At 37.1% G+C, this 22,241-nt stretch overlaps 1 long non-coding RNA gene across 1 annotated transcript; it reads right to left on the reverse strand.

Moving 5' to 3' along the window:
- Positions 1 to 237: 237 nt before the first annotated feature.
- LOC139034661 (uncharacterized) lies at positions 238 to 21,044 on the reverse strand. Its single transcript, XR_011487154.1, has 3 exons — positions 20,792 to 21,044; positions 572 to 681; positions 238 to 459 (listed from the first exon to the last, which is right to left on the reverse strand). It is a non-coding gene; the product is annotated as an uncharacterized lncRNA (long non-coding RNA).
- Between the last annotated feature and the right edge of the window lie 1,197 nt (positions 21,045 to 22,241).

Raw genomic sequence — 22,241 nt, forward strand, 5'->3', positions numbered from 1 at the left:
CACGTGGACTTGTAGTTGAGGCTCACTGGCTTAGCTGACTTGCAGTATGTGGAGTCTTCCTGGACCAGGGATCAAACCCACGTCCCCTGGGTTTAATATAAACTTAAAGTTTAATATAAACTTTGCAGGTTTTGGGGGCAGGAATAAGATTAACGTATACTAAGCATCTAATAATAATAAGTAATACCTCATCCTGTGGTGTAGATTGAGATCTTTAAGAAAGACTTTGAACTGGAGTTTTGTTTGTAGGAAATTTATTAGGGAGTGTTCGTGGAAACAATACCTTTGGTAGTGAAGGAGGTACGACTGGAGAGGGGAGAGAGAGGTGGCACTATGATGCAGTTACAGTGAAGATCTCAACTCTTTGAAGCTGAGATGGCCTTTAGAGTTATCCCAAATTGTGTCAAGGTGCTGGTCCTTTGTATTGAGCATCAACGAATCATTGGAGGAGGGCTGATCCTGGGAAGGGAAAATGGTCTTGGATAAGGTGACTCCTTTCATCTGAGGGCAATTTCCAGTAGCTGACAGACTGAATGATTAATACTGAAGCAGGAAAATATGGATAGCATACCCCAGCATCCACAGAGATAGGATGGCTTAGCTCCGCTCTTGGCATAGCTCAGATCCACTTTCTAGGAGAAGTTCCTTCGTGATTCTGATGAACATATTTACCTGGAGAAACTTAAAAGAAAAGTGTTAGCAAGACAGCTAACAAGATAGCAGTTAACCATAGCTGCTACTGCTGTAGCTGCTCTTGAGGCTGGAACAGATATTCATTGTCTCCCATCTCTATCACAGATTTTAAATTTCCCTTGGTTAGTTCATACGCTGGTCGAGGTGACTGACCTTCTGGGGATAACCCAGACTCGCATCTCTCATCATCTCTGACCTCAAGGTCACCATGCCTTTCTCGGTCTGTGCTGTTTTGCCTCTCCATTTACTATCAGTATTGGTGGGGAAGTATCAAGAATCACTGAGGTAAATCACATGAGTACCAAACACACCCTTCCTCACCTCCTTTGTGTAACGGCAAATCTCCCTTCCCTGATAATCAAGGCTAATCATCCCTGCCAGCATAGTCATCTCTTTCCTTGCTGTAGGTTTCTTAACAAAGTGACTAGAAAGCAGCCATGGCTTAAAGTTTAATATAATGTTCCCCACTGAAAGCATTTCCTTCTAGGAATCAGCATCTCTAAACAAGCAGTTATGGAAAGTACAGATTCCTCAAGTCAATGGGAATTACTGTAGTGGCACCACTCATTTCTACTTCTTGGGTCCTGGACTCAGGTACTCTGTGGATTGAATATGTAATTTCTTAGCTGGCCCCTACACTACACTCTTCCATTATTCTGTCAGGCCAGTTAAGTGGTGCAGCATGAGATATGCCCAACAGATTCAATGGTCCTGTGCCCAGCACCATAATTCCTTTGCTGGAGAGGATTCCTTAGTCTTATGCAGTATTGTTAGTATTCCTGTGTTAGAAGTGGAAGTCTGCACACCCTCCACTAATGGTGCTAGTTGAAGCCCTCAAGCAAAAAAAGGCAAATCTATACTAAGAATACATGTGGAATATAGGTAGAAGTGGTCCAATATTATCATCAGCTTCTCCAAAATTGTTCTCCTTGAAGAAGTACCATAAAGAGGACTCAATGTTATTCTTCAGTGATGACCGTTTTGGGCATTTGGCAGTGGTAGTAGCTAGATCAGCTTCAGTGAAGGAGATCTAGCTTGTGCTTTAGGTCCAGTGCAGAATTTCCATTCCTCCCATGAGGTTATTCTACTCCTGCATGTATTATGCAAGAATGGGTTCTTCCAATGACAGGAAGGGTGATGCAACTATTGAGTCATTTTTTCTATTTTGTTATTTAAGGCCTCTTCTCTGGCAACTGCTGTCATGTGAGAGACATGATGTGATACAAAGATCTTCATATTTCATGACCACTCATATTAATCCATCCATATGGATCAGGAAGATCCCCTAGAGAGGGAAATGGCAATCTACTCCAGTATTCTTGCCAGGATAATCCTATGGACAGTGGAGCCTGGTGGGTTACAGTGCATGGGGTCACAATGGCTGAGCAACTGAGCAAACACACATTCCTTTTTCCTAAACTTTGCTACCCCTCACCTGCCAATCTTTTCTCTATCAGGATTCAGAATAACCAATCCAATTAATTACAAGGCTGTATACATTCTAAACTGAACTAATCATTTTATACAATGTGGGTGGCCTGGGGAACAGGATAACTGAATTTAAAGCCAAAAGCTCTACTTGTTAGAAAAATTTCCTATCACTGATTTTTTTTTCAGTACTACCCATGAGTAAGCAGTAGTGTGGCTGTCATTCATTTTTGGCCTGCGTAAAGTTCGAGTTAATCCATCCAAGACTGTACCTGATAGGAAGCACTGACATGTCCAAGACCACTGCATATCAAAGATCTTCAGTGACTGGCTCATCTCTGAATCTCCTTTGGGTTTATTTTTAACTTGGAATGCATGTGTCTCACCAAGATCTCCAAAATACTTGCCACTTCTGGATCATTCTGTCTAATTAACATGACATCATCAAGATATTGGACCAACCTGATTTTCTGCAGAATATCTATGTGGTGTAGGTTTTTGGATGATCCTTTGACAGGGAGTGAAAGAACCCCCAGGACAAGATAAGACATATACGCCACTGTCTGTCTCAAGTGATTGTGAACTGTTCCTGATCTTCCATTATGCTACAATTAGAAAAGAATGCACTTAACCCAATCAGTGATCATATTCAGTCACCTGAGTCTTTATTAACCTAGTCTAATAAAGTTACCATACCAAGCACAGCAGCTACAAGAGGGGCTAGTACTTGGTTGAGATTTTAATAGTCCATTATTATCCTCCAGGATCCATGCTTTGCCGTTTCCAGACCTGAACTTCCACCATTCAGTTACAAAAGGTCTAAAGCAAGTATTTCAATAAATATTAGATACTCTTTTACCTGCCTCACCAACATTGGTACTTACTATAATAACTGTTCCTACCTCGCTTCTATTATTATTTTGGCTCCATTTACCCATGTTGTTATCAGGAAGCACAGGTCCATGGTCACACCAGAGAGCACTTTAACAACTGCACCAGTACTACAAGTTGAGTGTCACTGGTGCTCTCTTTATCATCTTTGATGGAATCTTCAATGTTTACTGGTAATCTAGCACCAAAATTCTATTTGTGAGCCTGAGTAGGTAGATAATATCTCCTCTCTCTCTCTTTCTCCTGAATTTGACTATTTCTACCACCTCCTATTACTCTTGTCCAAGCCACCACTATATCCTATTATGGTCCATAGTGCCCTTTATCTGGCCCAGCTCCCTCTCTACAGTCCTCTTTGGATCTGCCTCTCCTGGTTCACTCCTCTGTAGCATAAATGTCACCTTAACAGAAAAGTCATCCCAGTGCACCAGGCCCGAGCACTTGTCTCATGCACCCAACCTGGGCTGGTGATCTATTTCACCCTAGATACTATACATGTTTCAATGCTGTTCTCTTGAAACATCCCACCCTTGCCTTCTCCCAGAGTCCACAAGTCTGTTCTATACATCTGAGTCTCTTTTTCTGTTTTGCATATAGGGCCTGGTGCACTGGGAAGACCCAGAGGGATCGGGTGGAGAGGGAGGTGGGAGAGGGGACCGGGATGGGGAATACATGTAAATCCATGGCTAATTCATTTCAATGTATGACAAAAACTACTGTAATGATGTAAAGTAATTAGCCTCCAACTAATAAAAATAAATGGAAAAAAATAATAATAATAATTAATACAATGGTAAAAAAAAAAAGTCATATGTGTCCATCTTATCCTAAAGACCACTTCCAAATATTCTCTATCACCTTATGTTGTTACATTTCCTTTTATAGAACTATCACTATCTGACATTATATTAGACATGTATCTATTTATTTTCTATATGTTTATCTTCTATACTAGATTGTACTCTGTGTAAGGGCAGAGTTTGTTTTATTTCATTCTTTATCTTTAGCGCCTAAAATTGTACCTGATATACAGTAGGCATGAATACATATTTATCAAATGAATGAATGACTTCTTAGTGTTATCAGATATTGCATTGATGATCTCTGTTGGATATATATGTGAGTTCTGAGTGAACCAATGGCAGAAGCCACAGACCTCTATTAAGTTCAGAATTGTCTTCTTTGAGTTAAATTTGGCTTGGATTTTTAAGATGAAAGGCAACATTCTGTTTTCCAAGTGGCCCAGTTTCCTTTTGCATTGACATCCATTTTGGAGCCTCTATTGTGCTGTGAACTTTGTTCTTACAGAGTCTATTGTTTGCCTTGCACCAACATAGAATCCCTTGGAATTAAAACAAAAGGGATTAAAAGAGATACCATATCAATTCTTTTTCCAAGGTTTCTTTTCTACTCTTGGCATCTAGATTCTCACGTATCCCCATGACCAATCTGATCTGGGGACTATTAGGAATCTTGTTCTCTCCCTAATCTCTCTGCTATCTTGCTGGGCGTTAGAGGAAGCAAAGAGGGGCAAGGTCACTAAAATTAACTTTGTAAATCTTTTGGATAGAATTTTTAGTATGTGATGCATAAGAATCTTAGCCTTTTGTTACTTTGAAATTTTTAAGTTATCCAAGTTCAAATAATATTTATATAATTTATTTAGACATAAATCTCCGAATTGGCAAATCTACCAAAGAAGCTACATCTACCTGTGTTTCAATATTTAAGTCTTTTTCTTATGTCTCTATGCAATATCTAGAGGATTCCCTAGGAGATTAATGGATAGGAGAGAAAACACTAATGTTTTATAGGTCAACTTCAGAAATATTTGAGTTTTAAAATATTGACCAAGTCTGGGTGAACACCTCATTATTTTAGCTTTTTTTTCTATTTTTGTGTATCTTATTAACAATGCTATTCTACTAGAATATAAACTCCCTAAGGGCATGGATTAATTTCTATTTTTTTCACCCTGCTTCTAAAGTATCTGGAATAGTTCCTAGCATATGTTAGGTACTTGAAATAAGAATTTCTTGAAAGAATTAAAATCTGGTGCTTTTTCCTGCTTGTCTGAAATTTCTTTATTCCAATGTTTATTTACACCAAACATAACCCACATAAAATTTTTATTGCTTTCCTTCTGCATGGAGAAATAACAGCACTTTTTAAAATATACTTTTGATTTCATAAGTTTTCACAAAGTGTCTTGCTTTTTCTAGTTATGTTTATAGGTTTTTAAGATGTGTCAAATTTTCATCATCTCTGGAAATGTAAGGAAATAATTTCACATCTTCAGAATACCTGGTATTAGACCTAGATCTCTCTTATATTTTATGTAAAGCATGGACCTCATTGGACATTAGGAGGTGTCCCCATTGATTTTATACTCTGGTGGGAAAGACATACATGGAACTAAAGAATTCAACTGTGTTGAAATTTACAAGAAAGATAACCGTGTGTCACGGGAGCAAACATTTTTGGGGGTAACCTCTCTGAAGACACGATACTTAATTTGAGATGAAAAGGCTCAGTTGAAGTGAGCTAACCTAAAGATGATAGAACCAAATGTTCCTGGCACAGGATGTCTCAAGTTCAAAAGTATTGAGGTGATAGGAAACTTGGTAAATTTTCATTTTTGAAAGTTAAATGTATGGTCCGAGCACTGAGAGCAAGGAGCAAAGTATATGATGAGGCCAGGGAGGCTGGCAAGACCCAGATTATGTGGATTCTTAAAGGATTTTTAAAGGATGTTTGATTTTGAACTTAGAGTCTGATAAGTCTTGTTTTAAACATGTTAGAACTGGTTGGAAAAGTTGCTCTAGCTGCAGTGTGGAAATGAGTTTAGAATCATCTTGGAATGCAAATTGGACATTTGAAATATTTCAAAGGAGAGACAATGGTGACTTTGACTAAGGTGATGTTAATAGTGGACATAATAGTGGACTAAGGTAAAGAATCTGCCTGCAGTGCAGGAGACCCAAGTTTGATCCCTGGGTCAGGAAGATACCCTGGAGAAGGCAATGGCAACCCAATCCAGTATTCTTGCTTGGGAAATCCCATTGACAGAGGAGCCTGGCTGTTTACACTACAGTCCATGGGGTCCCAAAGAGTCAGACAAGATTGAGCAACTAACACATTCACTTTCAAGGTGATTTTAATGCCAAGGATGATTGTTTAGTTTCTGCTCCCCTTCCAGAAGAAGAGAACTCACTATCATGTTCTAGTGACTGTCTCTTCCTTATACTCTTCTAAAAGAATCTGCCCCTTGTCCCAGCACTGAATCATGTGAGGGAAACTTCCCTAGAAATGGCAGAAAGATGCTGTTGGGTTCTAGAACACTAAGGATATATGGTGATGATAATAGAGTTGTTGCTATGCCAAATCAGAGGCACACGCAAGTTGCAACTGTGGAGGCACAGAAACCAGGAATTTCTGAGGATCAATTCATTCTGCAGAGAGAAGAATATAGCAGATTTAAGAGAAAAAAGAGAAAGATGAGTCTGTGTGATTCCCAAGAGAAAGAGACAGGGAGAGGAGAACTGACACTGTCTTGGTTTCTAGGAAGCTTGACCGCACTGCCTGTCGTTGCATTCTATAAGTGTATCCTTATTCTTTTGTTTTTTTTTTTCCTCTCAATAATCTATTTAAAAACTATTCTAGTGTAATATTTTGTTAGGAGTTTCCCAAGTGGCTCAGTAATAAAGAATCTGCCCGCCAATACAGGAGACACAGGAAATGCAGGTTTGATCTCTGGGTCAGGAAGATGACCTGGAGGAGGAAATGGCAAACTCACTCTGGCATTCTTGCCTAAAAAATCCCACGGACAGGGGAGCCTTGTGGGTTACAGTCCACAAGGTTGAAAAGAGTCAAACACGATTGAGCGACTAAGAATAAGATTTTGTTAATTGCAGTCATTTGATACTTGTCTCAGATATTTTCATAAAGAAGATTCTCATTTTTAACAGAACCATTGGATACAGTTTTCTTCTATACATAGAGCTTCATCTTTCTTCCTGTAACATGGAGTTCTTGGGAACCATGCTGAATAAGTCTAATTCCTCCTGCTATACCCCTGTCTGTTGAAGATCATGAGGGTGCCTCATCTGAAAGATTTCTCGACATAAAACATACATAGTTACTTTCATTGTTCTTAACATGATTCGATTTTCAGACCTCTCTCCTATTCTGCTTATTTAACTTATATGCAGAGTACATCATGAAAAATGCTGGGCTGGATAAAGCACAAGCTGGAATCAAGATTGCTGGGAAAAATATCAATAACCTCAGATATGCAGATGATACCACCCTTATGGCAGAAAATGAAGAAGAACTAAAGGGCCTCTTGATGAATGTGAAAGAGAAGAGTGAAAAAGTTGGCTTAAAGCTCAGCATTCAGAAAACTAAGATCATGGCATCCGGTCCCATCACTTCCTGGGAAATAGATGGGGAGACATTGGAAACAGTGTCAGACTTTACTTTTTGGGCTCCAAAATCACTCCAGATGGTGACTGAAGCCATGAAGTAAAAAGATGCTTACTCCTTGGAAGAAAAGTTATGACCAACCTAGACAGAATGTTAAATACCAGAGACATTACTTTGTCAACAAACATCCATCTAGTCAAGGCTATGGTTTTTCCAATAGTCAAGTGTGGATGTGAGAGTTGGACTATAAAGAAAGCTGAGCACTGAAGAATTGATGCTTTTGAACTGTGGTGTTGGAGAAGACTCTTGTCCCTTGGACTGCAAGGAGATTCAACAAGTCCATCCTAAAGGATATCAGTTCTGTGTGTTCATTGGAAGGACTGATGTTGAAGCTGAAACTCCAATCCTTTGGCCACCTGATATGAAGAGCTGACTCATTTGAAAAGACCCTGATCCTGGGAAAGATTGAAGGCGGGAGATGAAGGGGACAACAGAGGATGAGGTGGTTGGATGGCATCACTAACTCAATGGACATGAGTTTGAGTAAACTCCGGGAGTTGGTGATGGACAGGGAGGCCTGGAATGCTGCAGTTCATGGGTCGCAAAGAGTCAGACATGACTGAGCGACTGAACTGAACTGAACTCCTATCCTGTCATGCTTATCTGAATACCTTATGATCTGTCAATCATTTTAGAATAAGGAGCCCAGAATTAAATGAAATGCTTTGTGTATCATTTATTTGACAAGCTCAGAGTAGCATTAGACTATCACAATCCACTATAACTTTGCAGGTAACTAAAAGCTCCTTTCAGAAAATGTCTGTGTTTGAGATTTTTTAAACATAAATAAACATTTAGAAAAACTACCGAAAAAAAAAAAAAACAATTCCTTTGGATTAAGGCACTGTCAAGTGATTACCTGAAGAATCTATCTACAACATTAAATTGTCACCAGCTACTCAAACCTTAGCTTATATTCTTTCCAATGGGTCAGTTGTTAGCTCCCTATTGAAATGAACTGTAAAACACAGTTTGAGAGAGAAAAGGGGAGTTCTGAGCCAGAATCCAGGCAGCACTTCATGGAAGTTGGGTGGGGACTAAGCTTCTAAGTCAATGAGAACACTAGGTGGATTGGGTGGATATGAAAGAGGGATCAACCTAAGTAAGGACAACAAATGAGAGGTGGAAAGATTTATAAGCATTTCAGTTCTAGGTAGCAGTTCTCTGCTAACAAGTCACTCTCCAAGGCTTTCTTGAGATAGCTGCTTTTTAAAAAGTCTAGAGACAGGTGAGTAAAGGGTATGCAATTTCTGCACTTCGGTCATGGAGGATTGCCCATAACCAATGAGAATGATAAGTGTAAACTGTTTACAGTGCCAGTGACTGGATGGACCTATATTGGTCCCTACATCCAGGCATCACAAACTGGTATACGACCCTCAATGTATCAGATTAGGTGAGAGGTTAATATCTGCCTCCACAGATCCTTATGGAGGAGAGTCAATGACTGATTGTTAAAATTCATTTTCTTTCTACGTGTGTGTGTGTGAGGGAAACAGGCAAGTTTTGTGAGAAGGCTTTTTCCATAGTTACAGATGACTCGAGGGGCACAGCCAGGAATAGACACCGTTTTTCATACATACTTCAATTTCCAGCCATGCTGAGCCCTCCCAATTGCAAACTGACCTGCTGTGTGCTGGCAATCTGTCCATGTGCACTCAGCGACATGCAAGCATGTCACACTTTCTGCAACGAGGTATTAGAGTGTCCACATCTGACTACTGTCTCAGCAGTAGTAGGGCTACCAGTCTCTGGCTGAAGCTAAAGAAGGCAGGGTTTCTCACTATCTTTCTGGGTCAGATATGCTTATGTGGAGAAGTGCTTTGTCAAAATAAGTGATGAAAGTAAAACTTCTTATACCTTCTCAGATCTGTCTTGGAGACACTCTCTGTAGCTGAAGGTTTCATTTAGCTTTCATAAGGTTACAATGCTTAATCTCAGTAGGGTTATCAGTTCTGTCATGTATTATAAACCCTCCAATCAAGGCAGTGGGAAACAGTGTCTCTATTTAATACCCGGAGAAATGGTGGAAGTCAGCGATTGATACCAACACAATGATGGGAAAAAGTGTCCAGAGGTGCTACTCACATAATCTCATTTTACAACATCTTGAAAATTCAATAGAAAGGACTCTACTAACAATACCATTACACACCACTGATTATTGTTCTCAAATGTTCCTAAAGCTCTGAAAGCATAACCTAACAATAAAAATGTGCTATAAATACATCCCAACAATGTACTTGACTCTATTTTCCCTTTTAAAAACAAAAGCATGCAGTGTTAGTCACAAGTCATATAATTTCACTTAAGTAATTTCTTGACTAAAAGTGTATTATCATTTCTTAAACATTGTATAAATATAAATAAATAAGCTATTCCTTGGCACTGGAAAGTGTTTCCTAATAATTTAGAAAAAAGCGGGGAATGTTGCACCTTGGGTTAACTACTTAACATGTGATCTTTTCTGCAAGACACATATTGTTTATCATGAGCTCTATGTTATTTGCAAAGGCATTTGGGGAAAAAAAATAAAAATTTCCTTGCAAAGAAAACACAAAACTTAAGTTGTCAAATTTCCTGCTATAAATGTGTCAGTGATTCTTGTTTTTATCTTTTGCCATTAAGACTTTTTGAATAAGTGTGTTTTTCAAAAGGGTTAAAATTGTAGGAAGTTACTGCTATATCCTGTCTAAAAAACAAACAAACAGCTGAGAAACGTACATCCAAAGTATGCTCCAGTTCTTGAAAAAATATTTTAAACTAGTTTGGAAAAATATATTTCTTGTTTCCTGTTTGTGCTTATACCATGGAATGAGGGAACACAAATCTACATTATTGAGAAAAAAAGGTCAGTATTATTTCCCTAAGAATATTACATTATTTTGTTCTGTAATAGAAGGAACTAATAAATAAACATTTCTTTTACAAATAAATATTTTTGAATTGATAACTTACTGAAATATGTAACACTGCTGATTTTTTACTTTAACAAGTTTCAGTTTAAATTGTTTTAATACTATTGACAACACAGAACAGAAAAGTTAAAACTATACTTAAGTTGACTTTCAAAACCATTGGAGTAGTCTGTACGCTTTAAAAAATTCATATTCATATCCACACTCATTTTTAAAGTGTCAAGGAATTCCTTAAAATTTGTTGACTTTAAAGTGTAATGCAAAAAAAATAAAATAAAATAAATAAAGTGCAATGCAAATTAAAATTTATCAGTAATTTTAAAATGAAATCTACATATATTATTTTAATAATTCTTGAAATATTTAATAGTATTATGTTGTATTAATTTGTCAGGAATTATTAAATATGGTGTATTATTAAAATATTACTGGAATATTAAAAATTTAAAGATATTACTAGAATATCTTTTTCATAGTTTGACTATCAAGACAAACTTCCAAAACCTGTTTTCTACTAAAAATCTGCAATATTGCTACCTTAAAATTCTTTTGAAAATGATTATTTTAGGCTATATTCTTAAATGGCCATTTTATGTATTCAATCAGATTTGTTTACCATTTTTATAAACAACATTTATTGGGGAATACAAGAAGCACCAGAAGAGAAAGTTTTCACTCCCTCAAACATAGTAAAATGATCAAACGTTTGGAATAGAGGCAAATTATAAAAATGTGTCTTAACTGAGACGCTTTGCCCTAAGGAACCAAGCATTTGCGTTTGATGATTCTTCCATAAACCTGAGTTTATTTTTAAAAATTGATCCTTTTAATGTAAGAAAGTTGATGGAGAAAGAATTCCACTTACGAGTTTTTCCACTAGACACTATAAAACGCCATCATAGCACCTTGCATTTTTGAACTTGCAGAGTTGAACTGCAGAGTTCAACTGCAGATGCCAGATCTTATTTTGAAAAATGGTCTTGTGTCTATAGGATGCAAATGATCTGGATGAAAATTCAAATCCAATAGAACCTACTTGGTCCTAGATGTTCTATTTGAGTTGAGCAGTGAGATGCCGAAACTTACAGTGGAACATAAGGAAAAGAGAAGGAAGAAGGGAAAAGGCAAAAGTAAAAGGAGAAAGCAAAGAAAGTTAGGTTTGATTTGAAGACAGATTCCATTACAGACCTCTTAGTGCTTCCAACCAAATGATGTTGCAGTTCCTCCAAATACAAGGATGGCTGGTCTTTGTAAGGCAAGGTACCCTGTACGTGATCATCCTCATTGCAATAATCTGATAGCTAGTTGATTAATTTTAAAATTTTTCCTTTAGATAGCAAGTGTTTAATCCTTTTTCTTTGCTGACAAAATTGACTGCCAGATATTAAAAATAATACTTCTCTGAACTAGGTGTTTGGATATTTTTAAAAAGATACTAGAGTAAAATATTTTTAATTTGAAAAATATGGGTAGGAAAGCTTTTGAGAGCTCAATCATCCTTGATGACTCATAATTTGATAAACGCTAGAGACTTTTCTGTTTCCAGATACAACTGTCATAGTGAAAAATTATTCTTTATTGTTTTCCATTATGTTTGTAGTTTCTGTACCTACATAAACTCTCATTTTACATTGAAGTCGCTCAGTCATGTCCGACTCTTTGTGACCCCATGGACTGTAGCCCTACCAGGCTTCTCCATCCATGGGATTTTCCAGGCAAGAATACTGGAGTGGGTTGCTATTTCCTTCTCCAGGAGATCTTCCCAACCCAGGGATTGAACCCAGGTCTCCCACATTGTAGGCAGATACTTTACCATTTGAGCCACCATTTTACATTGTTTTATAGTAAAACTCTAATGAATGATGCGTTCACTTTGTTGAACAACAAAGTCAATCGGAAAGTAAAAGCACTTATGGAGAACCTTTTTACATAAATGGGGAGCTCATGTGGAGCTCAGTCTTACAGATTCTTCGTCTTTCTAAGGACAACGGTTCAAAACCAGAGTTAAAATCAGCAGAAAAGGAGAGTTGCAAAGTAAGAAACTCTAAATAACTCATGGATAAGCATGGAAATAATGTTTCATAACTGGAATCGGGAGCAGCTGCTGGGGGAAATTTTTTTTGTAAGAATCACAGTCAACAACAGTCATATTATTTCAGGTTAGCTCACACCATTGTGTGCATTTACAATGCAACGTTTGTATGCTTCCATTGGTTTGGTAAGAAAATTTAGAATTCTTAAAACACACAAACAGCAAATATAAAGAATCCTTTCTAGTTCTTGCAGACAGGATGACTCAGTAGTAAGAAAACTGTTCTACTTGTAGAATCTACATGAAAGCATGATTCGATACTTTTAAAAGTAAATCCAAACTGTGAGCCTTAAGCTGGAGAGTTCCTCATTCATAAAATAGTGCAAGATTAAGACAAGTTATTGTTTTCGGTTATTTCCCTTTGTTTATTTCACAAATGCCCCTCACTACTTACATAGATTTAGGATAAAGTTCAGTGGAGATACTTGATAAATGAATAATCACTCATTATCCAGGTAGGTCATTTATCATTCTAAAACTGAACAATAGCATAGAAGCAAATTATTTATTTTTCCTAACCTCTAGATTAGAAATGTGAATGCAGTAACAGAAAAAGGAAAGTAATCCAAATTGTTTGAGAATAAATATCCAAGTAAAATAAGATATTCTGCAAAATCTCATTTGGAAAAGTGATAACTGATAATTATTTAAATGGGAACATTCCTCCTCAATTCATTTAAATTGATTTTTACTCCAGCTCCCTTTTCATGGTAAGAACTATTGTTGTAGCTCCCTGGGTTGACATAAAGATAATGCTAACTAATATATTTATGGGATTTGGATATTAGATGAATCTAAATTACCCTGATGTCTCAAATAAAATAATGAACTATATTATTCATTATTTAGGAAATAACTCAGTAATATCATAACCATATATTCTGAAAATTAACTTTTATATTAATATTTTTAAGTTACTTATCCTAAATATTTTCCTTGAGTAATGGTGATGTTGACCCTGTAATCATTTGGGAAAAAGCATATTGCTCACCTTTAGTATTCAGGAAATAACTAGCTTCTTATTTCATATAACTCAGTGAAAATTTCCAAATTTGTAAGTCAATTTTTCTTCCTACCAGAGTGTATGTTTAACCTTGTTAAGCCTGAGGCTTTAAACAGTATATTTTGAGTGTTTTTAAGGATACTGAACAGTCTAAAATAATTTATATTATAGAATGCTAAATGAAACCTTTATAAATACTAGTTATCTCTAAGCAAAATTTAGATATCTTAACTCACATCATTAGTTGACAATCAAATATTGGCTTTATTTTGTTCTGGCTCTGTGATCATGCAGAATTTGAGTCAGAAATAACTCTTTAGATGCACACCTAAAGCTGCAGTTTTCTTTCTTTTCCTTTTAGTTACTAAAGGTGCTGTTTCCTGCTTTTCCTTGTTATTAGTTCTGATACCCAAAAGGAACCTCTGTGCAGTGCATTCAAGTCAAAAGCTGAACATCTGATCTGCACTGTGACTTCCCTTAATCAGCTGTCCCATAACAGTAGCAAAAACCACTACAATACTGTAAAGTAATTAGCCTCCAACTAATAAAAATAAATGACAAAAAAATAAAAACAGTGACAGAAAAAAATAAAATAAAATAAAACCATGCCAACCCCCTCTGCCCCATGCAAGTTATAGTCCACATTAAAGCCATCGTATACCACGTGGCTTGGCAGTCGGAACGTGGTGAGCTGGGGGATATGGAATTTGATCCTGATTTCACTGAGTGCTTTGCTTTTCCATCTTGCCCATCTTGTTATTGACTGCATCCGTTAGTCTATTTGGATAAAATAAGGGTAACACAAATGCACTACCTTTCCATCTATCTCTTCTTTTAAAAAAAAAACAAGAAGTCCAGATTGAAGTCCTAGCAATTTTCCCTCAGCTCTCTCTCTGGCAGTTTATTAAGAAAATGTGAGCTGAGTGGGCTCTAGAGACGCTGGTTCTCATACGTTTAGTCCGTGAGAAAACTCACTTCCACCTGCACAGGGGTCAGGAAGAGCAAGGAGGTTTCCTCCCCTTAAGGCGCTTTCAGGTCTCTGCAGCCGCTGTCCAGGGCCCTCCGTGGTGAGGCCTCAGGCAGGCTCAGAGAGAAAGTATGCTGTGGTCAAAATGCAGATGTCAACTCTTGGTTTTGCAAAAGTAAGAAGTCCACCATCCAGATAAAGCTGCAAAGATCACAAATGACCAGCCACGCGTTGCCAAAAATCAGAAAGTGATTTTGAGTTATTTATATGTTAACTTCAACTTAATCTCTGCCTTGTTCTGAGAAAAAGACATTGGTAAAAATACATATATAAATGTTTTAAATGAATGTTAATTTTTCTATTAGCACTTAAAAAAAAAAAAAAAAGGTTGTCAACTTGGTGATGACCTTAGCCTGGAGTTCTGCAGTGAGCATGTTTTGAGGCTACAGCTGTCTATAGACAGAAGAGTGAGAGTAGGGAGGCATATTATAAAAATGGTTACTCCATCAAAACTTAGGTTTCAAAAAGGACATCTATTGGTTTAAAACAAATGTGAAAGCATTTCAAGGACGCATCTAACTATTCTAAAGCTAATTAGGATTGGCCACTTTATTCTGTGATACTGAAGACTTTCTTGACTTTATTTTTTTTCTAGTTAGGATTCAAATGGGGCAGCAATCAATTGTCTTGGTCTCAGAAATAGACTTACTTTTCTTCCCTAAGGTAAGGAAGAAATAATTCAAATATTCTGATTATATTTAATGGTTAGATAGCTTTCCATTCCAGGTCTGATTAGCCTTAAACTGTTGTATTTCTTTTTTCTTAAGGTGTAGCTAATGAATAGTCATTATAAGTTTTAAAAATTATTATATCTGTTTTCCACTTGTGTTCTGAAGCAAAAAAAAGAAAGGCTATTCTTTCCCACTAGGGAAGATGTAAATTTTGAAGTGTATTTTTATAAAATCTCACAAGTCTATGGCCACTATTTCTCATCAATAGCATATGTATAGATACAACAACCCACAAATGTGTCTGATTATTGGGCAATCAATTTCACTCTTACCAACTAAAGTAGTTTGACTTTACTATTTACATGATTCTTAAAATATGCAGGCCACTGACCACACAAATAAACATGTACTTTTGGATCGGTAGAAAGTCTGGTGTTTATGAACAGGGTTCTTTGTATTTTTAACAATATCTGGCACATTTAAGCAAAACTCTGTACTGAAACATGGAGCCTGTATAATTGTGTGCCTCATGATCTGTGCTGGGCAGGGGCCCCAACCTCTGCTCTTTAAGCAGACAAGAGTACAAAAATCTGTTGTTGCAGTTTGACGTTTTCTTTGCATGATTAGGTCAGTTGGTAAATCTCCACTTTGCAGTTCTTAGAAGCCCAGATTTCCTGTTACAAAGCAATGTGGTTCTGATTACAGCCTTATTGAAGTCCAGACATAGTACCTATGCTCCACGAGCAGCTCGACTTCTCATTTTCCATGTTAACACCAGCAGCTTATTGACCCTTCCTCCCTCTTCTTTGCATGCAATGGTTGGGGAGATCAGAAATCCAAGGGGTCATCTTTAGGGAGGTGAACACAGAGTGAGTATTATTCCTATTATCAGTTCCGGTAAAAATGCTCTTTTAAGTTTGAGGAGAAAATCAAAATGAATCAAACACAAAGAGAAACTGATTTTCTAGTACACAGCTCTGGTTTCATCTGCTTTAATTCTGTCACCACCAAGTTCATTTGGTGAGACCATTATTATTATATTTCAAAGGAACATTGTCAAAGACTTCTGTGTACCATAAAAAGTCCTAGTCCTACCTAATATTACATGGCGAATCTGGTCCATGGCACCATCTTTTTATTATAAAGATGAATTATACAGCTTCTTATGTAAATCAATGTAAGCTTCTTTATATGCCTATATTAACCTGAAAGCTCACTGATAAAGCTTCCTAACTTGTCTCCTTTTTTCATTCGTACTCTCCTATAACCCATTCCTCACAGAGGAGTCTGAATTTTCTTTAAAAAATGAATGCAGGTAAGATCTTTTCTTTCTCCTGTTAAAACCCTCCAATGACTTTTTGCTACATGTTGATCAATATCCAAACTCCTTTTTGTGACATCAAACGTCACCATAATCTAGGCTGTATCATGTTCCTGACTGCAGTTACTACCACTTTCTCTTTGTGCACTGTATTTTATTCACAATGACTTCCTGGTTCTAACTTGAAGACTTTCAATTGGTTGTTCCCTCTTTTTGAAATACTCTTTCTCTGTCTCATCACAGTACTGATTTCTAAGCCATCCTTTGGATCTCAACTTACTTATCATGTCACCAACGCAAACAACTCTGATGAATGGATAAAGAAGCTGTGGTACATTTATACAATGGAATATTATTCAGCCATAAAAAAGAAAGAATGTGAGTCAGTTTTAATGAGATGGATGAACCTAGAGCCTGTTCTACAGAATAAAGTGAGTCAGAAAAAGAAGAGAAAATACCATAAATTGATGCATTTGTATGAAATCTAGAAAAATGGCACTAATGAACCTATTTTCAGGGCAAGAATACAGAGGTAGATGTAGAGAATGGGCTTGTGGACCCAGCAAGGGAAGGAGAGGAAGGGACGAATTGAGCGAGTAGCCTTGACATATATAGAAACTACCATGTGCAAAATGGATAGCAAGTGGGAAGCTGCTGAATAACACAGGGAGCCCAGACTGGCATCCTGCGGTGACCTAGAGGGGTGGGATATGGGGGTTGGGGGGTGTTGGCGGGGATGGAGGGTGGGGATAGACATATATATGCACTTACGACTGTCGTACACTAGAAACCAACACAACATGGTAACACAATCATCCTCCACTTAAAAAAAAATATTAACTAAAAAAAAGAATCCTCCTAGGGTTTCTCCTTTAACTACCTTATTTCTTTCAGAATGCTCATTATTCTCTAGTATTTTCTAGTTATTTCATTGGCTTGTGTGTTTATTTTTTGTCTCCCTATACAGTAATATGTGCTTCCTGAAAAGGGGGACTTTATCTTATTTTTGGTGGGTCATTGCCTGGTCTGGAATAGTCACTGGATGTTCTTTTTTGTTGGGTGGATGGTTGAATGACCAAATCATTGACTTTATTAATAGTTAAGCCCACTAGCCAGAAAAAGCACAGGACTGGTCTTAATCTACTACAGCTACGTGAGGGCCCATTAATTTTCATTCCCTAGATTCTACAGTTACCTTAATTCTTGCCAGAGCCCTACATTCATTTAGTTTCTATTAGTACCTAGAGAGAGAATCCAACACAGGCTAGGTACTTCATGAATGTTAGAGCAATTGGAATCTGATATTTTATTTTAATTAAGTTGAGCAACCTCATACTTGCTGTATAACATATTAACTCTACTAAAAAAGTCAAGTTTCAAAAAACTGAGTGATAACATTCCCCCTGTTTTAATGTCAGTGAAGTACCTTGTCATGATCTCCAACAAGTAAAGGCTAAGCAAGCTGAGAGATAAAAAAGACTAGTTAGAGTTTTTATGGGAACATTTTTCAAAGAGGTTTTGTATTGCTATATTACTGTGTCTGCTCACATAGAATTTCTTTAAGGAAGTAGCCTTACATCCCCTTTTCCAGAAAAGATTAATGTTAGGTGACTCACCCTCACTTGGTGAGCTGATAGGAAAGGAAGTACCCATGTTTCTAATCCCCAGCCCCACCCACAGCCCTTCCCATCTATGTCTCTGCCTTGCTGCCCACTCACTGTTTGAATGTCTTTGCTCTGTTTGGTTCCCTTCAGATTTGTTTTAAAGTTCAAACTTATTTTCTTGTTTTTAACATATTGTTTAAAAGCATACATAAACAAAAAGCCTGGGGCGTGGAAAGAGAACAGTGTTCAGGGAATAGGAAAGAAAAGGAATAGGAAGAGACTGGTAAGAATCAGCAGATCCTCTGAAGTTCAAAAAACCTCTTTACCAAAGAGGGTAATGGGAATGGTCAGGGCATGGTGAAATAATTCCTTTTCAAAGGTAGCCAGAAGGGAGACTGGAAATGACTAGTGCATTTACTCATCATTGATGGCAAAGCCGTCTGCATTGTGTAGCCCAAACTTCAATGTCCTGCTGTTAAGTCATCCCATGAACCACAAAGTGGAGGGTATTTAAAAGCACTGGCTATTGACACAGTTTGATTGGCAGCTAGAGACATTTTCAGATGTGATGGATAAAACAGAGGCATTTACTTTCTTTTCTGATTTTACATCACCATGATACATTCTTTAGATTTTTGTAAGAAGGAGAAAATACATTTTTAAGACGGGTGGAGTTGTCACAGACCAACGAGGGTGACAACAAAACCTGTTGTGATTTTGTAAACAGAAACCATAAAGTACAACAAATGGGCAGTTATCTCAGGGTGACTCAGACCACTGGTGGTAAGTTGAGGATGGGGACTCTGACCACTGGGCTTTGCCTTGTACCCACCCTCACAGCCCAACTCTCAATTTCTGCAAGTAAAGGCAGGGAGAAAATTATAAAACTTTGAGAGGCATCTCAGACTTTCTTGTGTTTCTTTTTTTTTTTTTCAATCTGGAAGAGTTCAGGGCAGGGGTAGAAGGAAAATGAGCTTCAAATGGTTGAGGAAACGTGTTGAAGAAAAAGGTAAGCAATTAGGAAAAAAGGCTTCCTTCATGTTAAAAAAAACAAAGCAAAGTCGTGGTTCCTAAAGAGTGTAGGGGTGATCCTCCTTCTTCCACTACACCATCCAGCCTCACAGGTGATTTACTGAGCCTCTTCGAGCCTGTGTGCCGTCTTAAATTGAGGCTAATACTTATCTTGCAGCTTGTCATGAGGTCTAATCTAGTACTAGGTTCATAACAGTCAGTAGCTGATAATTTTAGAAATCAAAAGATAATTTGAACTGGGAGGAAAATGAAGAATTGCCAATGGTTTATAGTAGGAAACCTAGTATTCCTTTTCAAATCTGCAGTAAGTGGAAAGTTATCCTCTTATCAGAGATCTTCAGCTACATAGAAGCCAAATTCAGTAAAATCCCTTTCAAAAGATATTCCAGTATCTTAATTGTAGGTTGAATATGGGTTTCAAAATCAATGAGAACGTGATCATTTAGAACATCCAGAAAAAAATGAAATAGGTTGCATGTCAGGTCACTGACATGTTCGTGGGTGAAAGGGGTAAGGAAGATTGTGTGTTTACAAATTTCACAAGTAACATATAATTGATTAAAAACAAACACAAATGCAGACTCTATAAGAATGTCTATAGAAAAAAGACAGAAATCTGAGCCCATTACCCACAGATAATTGTTATTTTGTGTATATCATCCAGACATTCTTCTATGTAGTCATTCACAATTACTTCTTATGTGAAATCATACCCTGCTGTTTTCAATCTTATTTTAATTTAAAGTATACAAATGGTTTTCAATATCAATAAATATATATTTGCAATATTTTTAATGATTTTCATAATAGTCTCTTTGTGTGGCTATACCTTAATTTATTTAATCAATTCTACTTCTGAGACAATTTAAGTTTTTATTTTCCCAATTCTTTTTACTATTACACCCTGTGCTTGTATTTGCTTGAATGTTTCTATAGACTCAATTCCTTTCAGCCGAATTGCTAGGTTAGAGAAAATGCAATTTTTTTTTTTTCCTTTTTAGTTTTTGATATATATTTCCGAACTGCCCTCAGGAAAGTTGTTCCAACAAATGCCCCAGTGTTTATTAGCGGTTGTTCTCTCTTGCTGACACTGGACATTACAATTCTTTTAAACCTATGCTTATCTAATAATAAAAAGGTACTCCATTTTAATTTACAACCTTTGTTTACTGTTAAGCATGGAGCATTGTTTACTGATTAGCTGAGAGTCTGCTTTTTGTGAATTGCCCATTCCTGTCCTTTGTCTATTCTTCTACTGGCTTTTAATCTTTTTCCGAGACTGATTCTTAACAGCGTCTTGTATATTGGGGCTATTGGTCATTCTGCAAATTCTTAATTTTTAAATTTATTTTGTGAATTCACAGTATTCAACATTCCAAGTAAAAAGTGGCAAAGTTTGTATGTGCAGAAAAGGACAGGGCACATACAGAAAAAGGGACAGACTTTGTGCAAACATCCACCATCTCCCTAGATATTATTTAAAATAGTAGCTAAATTACAACATGAGGAAACAGGATTACACACAAAAATACAGTTCCTCATAGCTAATGTTTTAAAGGGATGGCCATGTTCTAGAACAGGATGCTGGGATCGCCTTCTGAGGGACTTTGTAAATGAGTTACGTACCTTTCTGTCAGGCTTGAATAATCCGAAGGGATAGGCTGGATGAGTGCTCAAGAGGTCCCTTTGCCCAGAGTGATTATTGTCTTCTATTTCCACACTTGAACTTGAGGTTCAGAAAAGCCCTAGCTCAAGGTTCTTTGCAGTAAATTTCAGCAAATGCTATTTATATTGTCCTTCCTAAAGGGTTTTAAAAAATTAAGAAATTCTAAACTGTATTTCTAAGCTTAAGAACAAATAGAAATAGGTCTGTCTTTCGATTCTTCCTAATAGCAGAGCACATACACAGAAAAGTGTGACCATGAGTCATCTTCGTAAGCTTTAATTTCTTACTGCTCTCTTGTGGCCATTCAAATGAACTGTCCAGATGCCTTTTTTGAAAAACAGATCTTATAATATTAATAGGAAAACTTTTTTCAACCAGAGTCATCACATTTAGTTTGTGTAGTAAATTTAGTGTCTCTGACATTTGAACATCAAGGCTAACAAAATAATTTTTTAATTTTTTTATGATGTACTTGCAGCAATGGGGTTGAATAGGAAAAAGCCTGTTTCTTCTGGTGTTTTTAGTAAAACCAACCACATTGTTATTCATCTATGAAGTCATCAAAAGGCTGAAGTTTGAAATAGTTCTGGCCATTCTGATGGTAAAATAATGCAGTTCCCAGCTTGTTCCCTTATTGGGATTTTGGGAATATCAGTAGGGTCTAAGATTAGTCATCATAATATAAAACAGTTTCTTTTTAGGGAAAACCAATTCAAATACTGCCTATGCACTATAGCACAAATAAGATACAACTTAGAAATAAAATCATTCTGGTACATTTGTGTCATGTTAAACTGCCCATGAGTAGATGGGACCTAGGAACTGAAGTCTCAGCAGTCTTAGAATAGATTGAAGTGCTTTATTCTCCCAAGCCTCAGTGTCAGTCATGCAAATTATAATGTTGTCTAACAAATCTCTTATTCATTTGACTTCAATTCCTATAAACACAGCTATTCAAAATGTGAAGTGAAAATGTTAGTTGCTCAGTCATATCCAATTCTTTGTGTGACCTACCAGGCTCCTAGGTCCATGGGATTTTTCAGGCAAGAATACTGGAGTGGATTGTCATTCCCTTCTCCAGAGGATCTTCCCTACCCAGGGATCAAACCGGGGTCTCCTTGATGACAGGCAGATTCTTTGCTGTCTGAGCTACAGGGAAGTCCTTTAATTAGCATATATATGGGTTGGGTTTTTTTTTCCCCCTGTTCATGGAGCTAATTCTTCCATAAAATGCGGTCAATGCATTCCAGGCATTAAAGTGTAGAGACAGAATTGAGCTCAGATTGTCCAGGGTTAAGTTACTTTATAAGATCTATATTGGAACATCATTTCTATGCAGTCCTGGGGGTACAACAGTAACCACCAGTACCCAAGCCATGGCTTCAGGGAGTTTACAGTCTAATCTTTGAG

This window comes from Odocoileus virginianus, chromosome 4 (genome assembly GCF_023699985.2).
Source record: "Odocoileus virginianus isolate 20LAN1187 ecotype Illinois chromosome 4, Ovbor_1.2, whole genome shotgun sequence".
NCBI lineage: Eukaryota > Metazoa > Chordata > Mammalia > Artiodactyla > Cervidae > Odocoileus > Odocoileus virginianus.